Raw genomic sequence first — 10,125 nt, 5'->3', positions numbered from 1 at the left:
CTCCGTGCATACACGTCGAGCGGGAGTGTGCCCGTGTACACAACTCAGCTTTTGGTACTTCTTGGTGGCGCAAAACTCGGAGTCAAACTCGTGTTGCAGGAGTCTGGAGTCAAGCTCCGGATCCGGCTGCAGATCCCTTTCCTGGGGGAGGGGGTCATTCAGGATGGATTCAGCAAAGAGCTATACTTTGGACATGCTAAAAAAGATCGGGATAGATTGGAACCTGACAGGATGATTCAGATCCATAGTACACCTGCCTTCTGATGACCTTAGGCAAGTGCTCGCCGGCGACCGCCCTCGTGGCAGCGATACGAGCAGGAGTAAGCCGCACCGAAACCATCAGCACCACTCGTCCGCATTCCCCCAATGTCAGCGCCACATGAGGGAATTTGGAGTCTATGTAGGGATTTGGGGAAATGGGGAAACTGTGGAGATTAGCTAACGGTCGGGAACTACTTATGGCACTATATGTTGTATATGACACACTGTTTATACATGTCGTTTGTGTTAGGTATTACAACGTCACCCACGATTTCCGCACCAAACCGTGTGAGAAGACAACATAGATTAGACACGGTTGCCGTTACATAACCGTATGTGATGTACTACCCTGTCCATATAATTGAGTTACACTGAGATACCGTGTAAATAGCCGCTCCCTGGATATCCATAAAAAAACAGCCGCTCTACATATAGATATGGCGCTGGCAGCCTAGGGAGCGGCTACCGAAGAAGAGGTCAATCCTCGGTCGATGGGCGGTGCAGCGTCATAGGAGGTCAATCCTCGGTCTACGGCGGGAGATAGGAGGAGCTCAACCATCAAGGTCTGCGGCGGCGTGATTCGAGCACATCCATCACGGTCGACGGAGAGATAGTGGAGGTCGAACTTCAGGCGGCAGCCGCCCTAAGCTTTGCTCCTCGACCCTACTGTCTCAGCGTGCCACCGCATCGCGATTGTCTGTCTACTGGGTGGAGGTCGCCGCGCGGCTAATTAATTAAGGTATTCTTTTCATGAGTGGCTTAATTAAGGTATTCAATTCCTAAGTGTAGTGTTGTACTAGTACTCTGAGTGTAAATTGACTCGCCATTAATTTTTGTCATTGCAAGTCTGGATAACAACATGGAGCTCCCTCAGTAATTATTAAAATAAAACCTTGTGATTTATGCACACATCTTTGGGCAGCAGTTAATCTATGTATTAATGTTGTTGCTTTGTTTCTAATTACCATTCATGTGCTGCAGATGGAACGATCTCGATGGATGAAGAATCGGAAAACCGCAGATTTTATCAGTGGCGTGACAGAGTTCATGAATTTGGTTGAAAGTAGAAAGAGGAGAATTGGTGATGCGGATTACATCCTGTGTCCATGTACTGATTGTGCCAATACAGAGTCACATGAAGTTGCAGATGTCCAGATGCACTTAGTCTGTAGGGGATTCATGGGTGGATATACATGTTGGACCAAACACGGTGAAGAGGAGGTCATGGATGAAAATACCTAGGGCAGCGAGATGCTAAACCCTGATCAGTGTCACATGGATGCTGAATCTAACATCTTGGCACATGCGTCAAGCTACCAATGGAACGCCGGAAAGCCAAAACGCCCACTGGAAAACCAAGACGTCGATGCAGATGATGACGATCTTGATATGCTAGATTTTTCTGCTATGATTGCAGATTTTGAGGGCTCAAAAAAGGATATGATTGGGTACAAGGATCTGCCAACCATTGATGCGGACTCCAATAAAGAATTGTATCCAGGTTGCAAAAAGAAATATTCCAGGTTGAGTGCCACCCTGGTGCTTCTCAGATTTAAAGCAGCAAACAGTCTATCAAACATGGGCTTCACAGAGATGTTAGGTCTTTTCAAAGAAATTCTTCCAGAAGATAATGTGCTCCCCGAAAGCACAAATGAAGCGAAGAAAATTGTTTCCCATTGGAACTTGAAGTATAGAAGATACATGCTTGTGTGAATGATTGTATATTGTACCGTGGTGAGTACAAAGAATTGTGTGCATGTCCCACATGCAAGCATGCACGATACAAGCGCAGGAGAGCAAAGGACAAGTACAAATTGGACGACGAGATAAAGACAGGAATCCTGTTCAAGGTTGTTTGGTACTTGCCTTTAATTCCAAGGTTGAGGCGTTTGTTTGCAAACCCTAGAGAGGCAAAGAGGTTGCCGTGGCATCACAATGAGCAAAGTGCGGATAGGTTTATGAGGCACCCAAAAGATGGGGCTCAGTGGGAATTAATCGACAAAAAGTTTAAATTTTTTGCCAAGGATCCTAGAAGTATAAGGCTCGGGGAGTGTACTGACGGGATGAATCCTTTTGGCCATATGAGCACCAACCATAGCACATGGCCGGTGCTTCTGTGCATATATAACCTAGCTCCTTGGTTGTGTATAAAGAAAAAAATACATTATGATGTCAATGATTATACAAGGCCCGAAGCAACCTAGAAATGACATCGACATTTACTTTCAGCTACTGGTAGAAGAACTGCTCACAGTGTGGATAGATGCGCCTGCTGTAAAATGTTATGATGCTTACAGAAAATAGATTTTCGATCTACATGCGAAGCTGGTGCACACCATTCAAGATATGTTGACATTAGGCAACACATCAGGGCAGAAAACAAAGGGAGATGTAGGGTGTGTCACATGCATGGACAGGACAGCTAGCATAAGACTTCCCAGCTCATGCAAAACATTGTATTTGCGTCATCGTAGGTTCTTACGGAAAAATCACCCATACCGAAAGATGAAAGCTGAATTTGATGGTACAACAGAGGCACGTGTGGGCCCAAGAACCTATGACGGGAGGTGGTCCACAACATGGCTAAAAAAATAATGTTGTGCTTGGCAAGAACCACCCTTTGACGGTGAAACAAACACCCAAGGATCAGGTGTTTAAGAAGAAATCAGTGTTCTTGAAATTGAGATTTTACGTGTACGTCACTGCATCTATGTCATGCACATAGAGAAGAACGTATGTGAAAGCATCCTTGGTACTCTGCTTAATATTAAAGGCAAAAGAAAGGATGGTGACGGTTCACGGCTCGATATGCTTGCTGATCAATCGAAACGCAAGAGTGAAGCAGAAGATGATGACAAATTCATGAAAGCTCGCCAGAGTTACAATTTTAGTACAAAAAAAGCAACACAGTTCTTCACCTATTTGTTGTCGGTTAAGACACCCTCTTCCTACTGCGCAAACATCAGAAGTCTCATGGATGTGAGCTCAGGTAAAATGAAGTTGGCACACATGAAGTCACATGATTGCCACGTAATGTTGACACAAATCCTCCCAGTGGCCATCAGGAATTTGATGGACAAAGACATAAGAAACACACTCATTGGCCTCTGTGATTTCTTCAACCAACTATGGCAGAAAGTTGTAAATCCTGAAGAGTTGGATCATATGCAAGATGATATTGCAAGAATATTGTCCAACCTAGAGATGTTTTCCCACCGTCATTCTTTGATGTCATGGTCCATCTCACTATGCACCTTGTCGACGAGATAAAGTATTGTGGTCCTGTGTTTCTTCGCAACATGTATCCCTTCGAGTGGTTCATGGGAATACTGAAGCGCTTTTGTCGAAACCAAAACCATCCCGAGGCAAGCATCCTACAAGGTTATACAGCGGAGGAGGTGGTTGAGTTTTGCAGTGAATACATGAAACAAAGACCTATAGGTTTGCCCCTCTCTCGCCATGAGGGAAGGCTGAAAGGTAAGCTGGTCCTTGCTGGCATGCAAATTGTTGCACCCGGAGAATTGGCAGAGAAAACCCATTTGACGGTACTGCTTAACAGCCCAGTTCTCATCACTTATGCCGAAGAACACTTGGCGGAGATATGCCAAAGCTTCTTACCAATGGTGCCTTCATCAGATGTGGAGATCAAGGAGCACACTAAGAACTACGCCAAATGGCTGAAGAATCGTTTGGCACAAGGATCCATCGATGACATTGCTACATGGTTGGCACAAAAGCCATCACCTACGGTGTTGACGTACCAAGCATATGACATAAATGGATACACATTCTACACTGAGGAACGTCATCAGAAGACCTCGTATCAGAACAGCTCTGTTCGAATAGAATGCATGACTGTAAATGAAGCTGATAAAAGGGTATACTATCAAACTATCAAAGAGATTTGGGAGCTTGACTATGTGAAAGTTAAGGTGGCATTATTGAGGTGTGCATGGATACATCTTGGTCAGGTAAGGATTGATGAGTACAGGAAGACCCGTGTTAACAGGACAACGATGGCATATCACGTGGACCCATTCATTCTTGCCAGCGATGCTACCCAGATTTTCTTTGTGGAAGACCCCTTGCATAAGAACTGCCATTTAGTGATGCATGGGAAGAGAAGGGTACTGGGCATCGACGATGTTGCTATTGAGGACGAGTATGATGGATATGATGAGTTGCCAGCTAAGGGATCACGCACCCGTGTAACAGAGCAGCGTAAAATCATCAAAAACCCCAAGTTCATTCGGGGTCAACTTAATTATCCCAGTTCCCCCATGTACATGGGAATTAAGCCGTAAGACTAGTCTTTATGCCTACCCTGCAACTTAATTCGTTCGATTTAGAACTGTCGCATGTACTGAATTTGTGAGTTATCCCGGTTTTGTTGATGTAAGAACCGTTAATATGTCGACCTTGATATGCTGTCAGCTCAGGCAATGAATATGAACTGTTTTTTGTTATTATTATTATTATTATTATTATTATTATTATTATTATTATTATTATTATTATTATTATTATTATTATCTCATAGAGGTAGCACACTCAATTGATCTCGATATAGTATGTGTGAAAAAAATATGCAATCTGGTTTGTGAATAGCACACGATTCATTGATGAAAGTCGTGTGCCGACCAAACCCCGCCACCCCGCCCATGATCTGAGTCGTGCTTTCTAATTAGCCAGAACCCAAACCCCACGGATCGTACGTCTGCATCGTTGGATGCTCCCAGATCGAACGGCGATCCTCATCCCTTTCGACAGCACATGCAGTTCCTATTGTAATTTTATTTTTATGCACAGAATGCATGTTAATCTCAAAAAATGTCTTAAATATAGCCAACGATATGTGAAATGCGCCAGAAAATCAAACTCATGGTATAATGGTGATTGCCTATCGTGGAAATTTTTATGTGGCCAAACTATGAAGTCGCCGACCACAGGAGTTTGAATTGACACGTCTCCTTTTGGAAAAGTATGATCCTTCATGTGAGATGCTCTGGTTTGGAAGGAGCGGTCATCAAAACTTGTGCCAAACTTTACCAATTTTTTTCCACGGGGCCGTGAGAGCACGCACATCGATTTTGATGATGTCTGAACTCCATCTGAATTTCCTGTAATTAAAATACCAACTAGGCCTACGCTAGTGGCCGCACCTCGCAGCCGAAATGTTTGAAACTTCTCCCCGCTTCTCAAACAAACAGATGAAAACTCACAATGTGACGCACAAATGATCTGTACACCTTCTTTGATAGGCTGATAGTAAGGGGGTGTCATAGCTAGTATCATGCATGACAACTAGGCAATTTTGATGAGCTGTCATAGAATTAAGTAAATGAAGAAAGAGAGGGTTAAGTATCATATCATGAAACCGTATCATAATAAATGATATGCTACTATGTGTCATGATTGACAATATAAAAGTACTACATATGATACTAGCTACTCTATGATACTATGCATTAGAGCAAGTACAATAAAGTGACATAAGACTAGCCACAATGGATAGTAACATAGAATGTTACTAGTCTATGTTACTACCTCTCTAGTGGGGAGTAACATATGTAACATATGTGTAGTAACATGCAAAACTTCATTTATTAGGCTATAGACTCATCTTGCCTTGAGATGTGTGATGCTACTCATACTACTAGTAACTAGCTAGGTTAGCACTTTCCTATCTTTCTTCATTTATTGCTTGCCACATCATCTATTTTATCTAGATACGTGTAATGTTACTACCTATATATGTTACTCCCACTGTGGGTAGTCTAAGCAGACTATAAGAAATAGAATAATATATATATATATATATATGTGTGTGTGTGTGTGTGTGTGTGTGTGTGTGCTTTAGTTGGAGGAAAGAGAAGAGGAGAGAGAAGAGAAGTTGGCTCTTTGTTAGTAGAGCCAGCTGCAACACGAGACCCAAGACACTTTGTGAGGATGTAAGGTGGGCCAACTATTGATAAACTAGTACGTATTTAAAACTTATTATTGTACATGCCTGCTAAGCGGTTGGCTGTATATGACATGGCAACATCTTATAGCCGACCCTTGGCTGTATTATTAACCATGATCTTAGTGAGGTAGCTAGTATATCATAGACTAGGTAGTATTACTCCCTCCTTTCCGATTTAGGCTGGTTGTAATGGTAGTATCATAAGCAGTATCATGCATGCCAACTAGACTTTCTGGATGATGTGGCACATAATTAAATGAGAAAAGAGAGGATGTGGTATCATATCATGATACCATGTCATATTAAATGTTGTACTACTCTGTGTGATGCATGACAATTAATAAGGCAACCTAAGATACTAACTTAATTATGATACTATACATTACGGAAGTAGTATCATACACTAGTATATATCATATGCATGATACTAGTATATGATACTCCCCATTACAACCAGCCTTAAGCTACTCATAGTGGGGAGTATCATACATACTAGTATCATGCATATGATACTAGTGTACGTATGCATGATTCTACCTCCATAGTGCATATATAGTATCATAAAGTAGTATCATAGATGATCATATTTACTGCCATGCATGACACAAAGTAGCATAGCATTTAACATGATACGGTATCTACCTATGTTACTATAACCCTCTCTCTCTTCTTTAATTGTGTGCCACATAAGCATGTTTGCTAGTCCCAAGTGCATGTTACCGGTTATGTTACTCCCACTATGGTCAGCCTTATAGGCTCAATTCAAAAATCACACCAACACAGGTAGATGGTGAGTGGTGGAATACTTTTTGTAGTTTGCAAAAACACCCAATTAATACTTTTGGTTTCTTCAAAAATTTATGTTTTGCAATGTATTAATTGCAATACATGCATGCGTAAAGTACATGCATTGGTCAACTTTCTATTAATAAATACTTGCATGCATGCAATGATTTAATGCACCTTGGAATTTGAACATGTGATGGTGAACAACTAAACTGAGCCTTATAAAATGGAAAAACTAAAATTTTGAGATAAGCCTATAAACTGGAAAGGAGGGAGTACATATATGGATGATACTAGTATATGATCGACAATACCTCCGTAATGCGCGCATGCATATTATCGTAAGTTAGTATCTTAGGTTGCCTTATTAATTGTCAAGCATGACACAAAGTAGTACAACATTTAATATGATACGGTATCATGATATGATACCACAACCTCTCTTTCCTTATTTAACTGTGTACCACATCATCCAAAAAGTCTAGTTGGCATGCATCATATCGCTCGATACTCCCATATTACGACCAGCCTTATTAGGGTGGTCATAGTGGGGGTATCATAGCCGGTATCATGCACTCGGGAGTCGGGAATAGAAAATATGATGACATGGCAAAGAAGCAGTAACATAGGTAGATACCATAACATATATATATATATAACAAACGCTATACTACTTTGTTAACATAGGTAGATACCATAACATATATATATAACAAATGCTATAATACTTTGTGTCATGCATGGCCATAAATACGGTCATCTATGATATATATATGCACTATGAAGGTACGTATGTAGTATCATACACTAGTATCATATGCATGATACTATATATATAGTATATGATACTCTCCACTATATAAAGCTGGCCATAGTGGTGGTATCATAGCCAACGATGTCATGCACCCGAAAATAGCACAAGTATGCTGATGTGGCAAAGAATTAAATATATATAAAGAGGGTTAGAGTAACATATAGGTAGATAGCGTATCATGTTAAATGTGATACTAATTTGTGTCATGCATGGCAATAAATATGATCTATATATGATACTATACTCTATATATATATATATGTACTAGTAAATGTGCATGTGCGTTGCTACGGGAGAAACAACCCTCGCACCCCTTCTGTGGAAAACAAATGATACTCAGCTTAACTAAGTCTTACAATTACCGCACATAATAAGACATAAGTTTCCATCTTGTTCTGTTCACCTACACATGGGTCTGTTTTCAACCGAGCTCCGCTTCAGAATATAAATCTTCATCATCCTTTTCTTTGTCTAATCATCACCCCTTGCTCTAGTCATCGGCATTACATATCATATTAATCTTTAGCCAAGACAATTATACTCAAATGGTGGTTGATGACTTGATACTTTTTACACCGAATCTTCAGCAATATTGTTTTTTACCTATCTTCAATAGAAAGGACGAGGAAAAAGAGAGAGAATGCATGCATTTGTTGCCTTAACTTAGGAAGGGAGTCTATTTCTAATCCTAAACACTTGTTATATCATTGTATATTTTGAAAATCATCCCAATCTTCTTTATAGTATGATCTTTGAGGCAGACTACAAGTTCCAATACATAATATAACCAGTAACATTTAAAAAAACAACTTCCATCAATTTCCGTTGTAGCCGGGTGTGAATTTCCATTTTCATGTTCTAACGCATAACCATTAGAAGCAAGTCTTAATAGCCCAGGTCTATGTTCCAACAGAATAACATTTGTTAAGCACAACTTAACATGCACGATAACATCAACCATCCTCCGTATAGTCTAGACCTGTCATATATGCAGAAACTGAAATAAATAGATGAAGTTTCCCCAGAGACAACTGATTAGTTCATACTCGAGAACTCGAAGCATGTTAGAAAGTCTGCTCTCTTGATTAGGCAGCCTAATCAAGATGTACATATATATATATATATATATATATATATATATATATATATATATATATATATATATATATATATATATATCTGGATGTTGAGGATTTGTCAAAGCGTACATTTGATGTGGTTAGAAATGGTATGCCAAATAAAGCAAACTACTCTAAAAGAGATGGATAGTTCTTATATTATTCAGCAGAATATAACATAAATGGATGCAATTTTCAAGTTTTACCAGTTGTCACTAATAAGGTTTACTGTGAGCTAACGCCTTGAAGCAAACATGAATCTTTAGAGCCACAATCAAAATTTTGCACAACTGAAATTAAAATACTGCTAAAACAATTATTACGACCATAAATATTCTGCCTAAACTGTTTGAATAGAGACAACCTATTCACTCAAGGATTCCGGGGAGCAAGATGCAAGGAAAAGGACTAAAATGCTGGGGGTAATGTAAGTTCCAATGTAGAAAAACTTGCCATTTTCATATTCTTTGGTAAACACATATTGTACTCGAGCAATAAAATCATTTCTACATAATCGAAGGTTTGAATCTTCTCCATTATTAGATGAATATAAAAAAATTGTCAGTGTCATTTATATAGAATGCAAATAAGCAACTCCATGGACCCATAAAATAATTGTAAGTAATGAATTCCATATAACAACAGAAAATTTGAACAACAATCTTTGTAAGTAAAAGATTTCATTTAATAATAGAAAATTTCTTCCACCAGGCAAGAACTGCTTGAACAAGCCCCTCCTCCTCAAGCTCTTAAAAGTTTGAAGTATTCCTGTGCTTCATCTCAGCCAAATGCACTACTATACTCCATTAACTCAAGCAAGGAGAGTATAAAAGAATATGTTCCATCAATGTTCTTCTAATTTGATGTAAATAAGAAATGATGTTAGAAGTACATCGGTCCTTGATTTTCTTGTCTTAGCTAGGGTAACTTGTAAGTTCTAATAGATGTATTGATGAACTGAAATAGATCAAGTTTGCCTTTTTCTGCCGGTTGGGGATCTATTGCTTATGTATCTTATTGTATACAATTCAAAGGATGCAGAAATTGTGAACTTGAGACTGAGAAACCATTTAGTCGATTGGATATTGTTTGACACCAAACACGGATTGGCTACTTACCGCAATCTCTTGTAAGAGGGCTACTAACAACGAAGTGAGCGTAATGCAACATAAGATTCGTAT

This window comes from Triticum dicoccoides, chromosome 6A (genome assembly GCF_002162155.2).
Source record: "Triticum dicoccoides isolate Atlit2015 ecotype Zavitan chromosome 6A, WEW_v2.0, whole genome shotgun sequence".
NCBI classification, from domain to species: Eukaryota; Viridiplantae; Streptophyta; class Magnoliopsida; order Poales; family Poaceae; genus Triticum; species Triticum dicoccoides.
Note: the sequence above shows the minus strand (reverse complement) of the source record.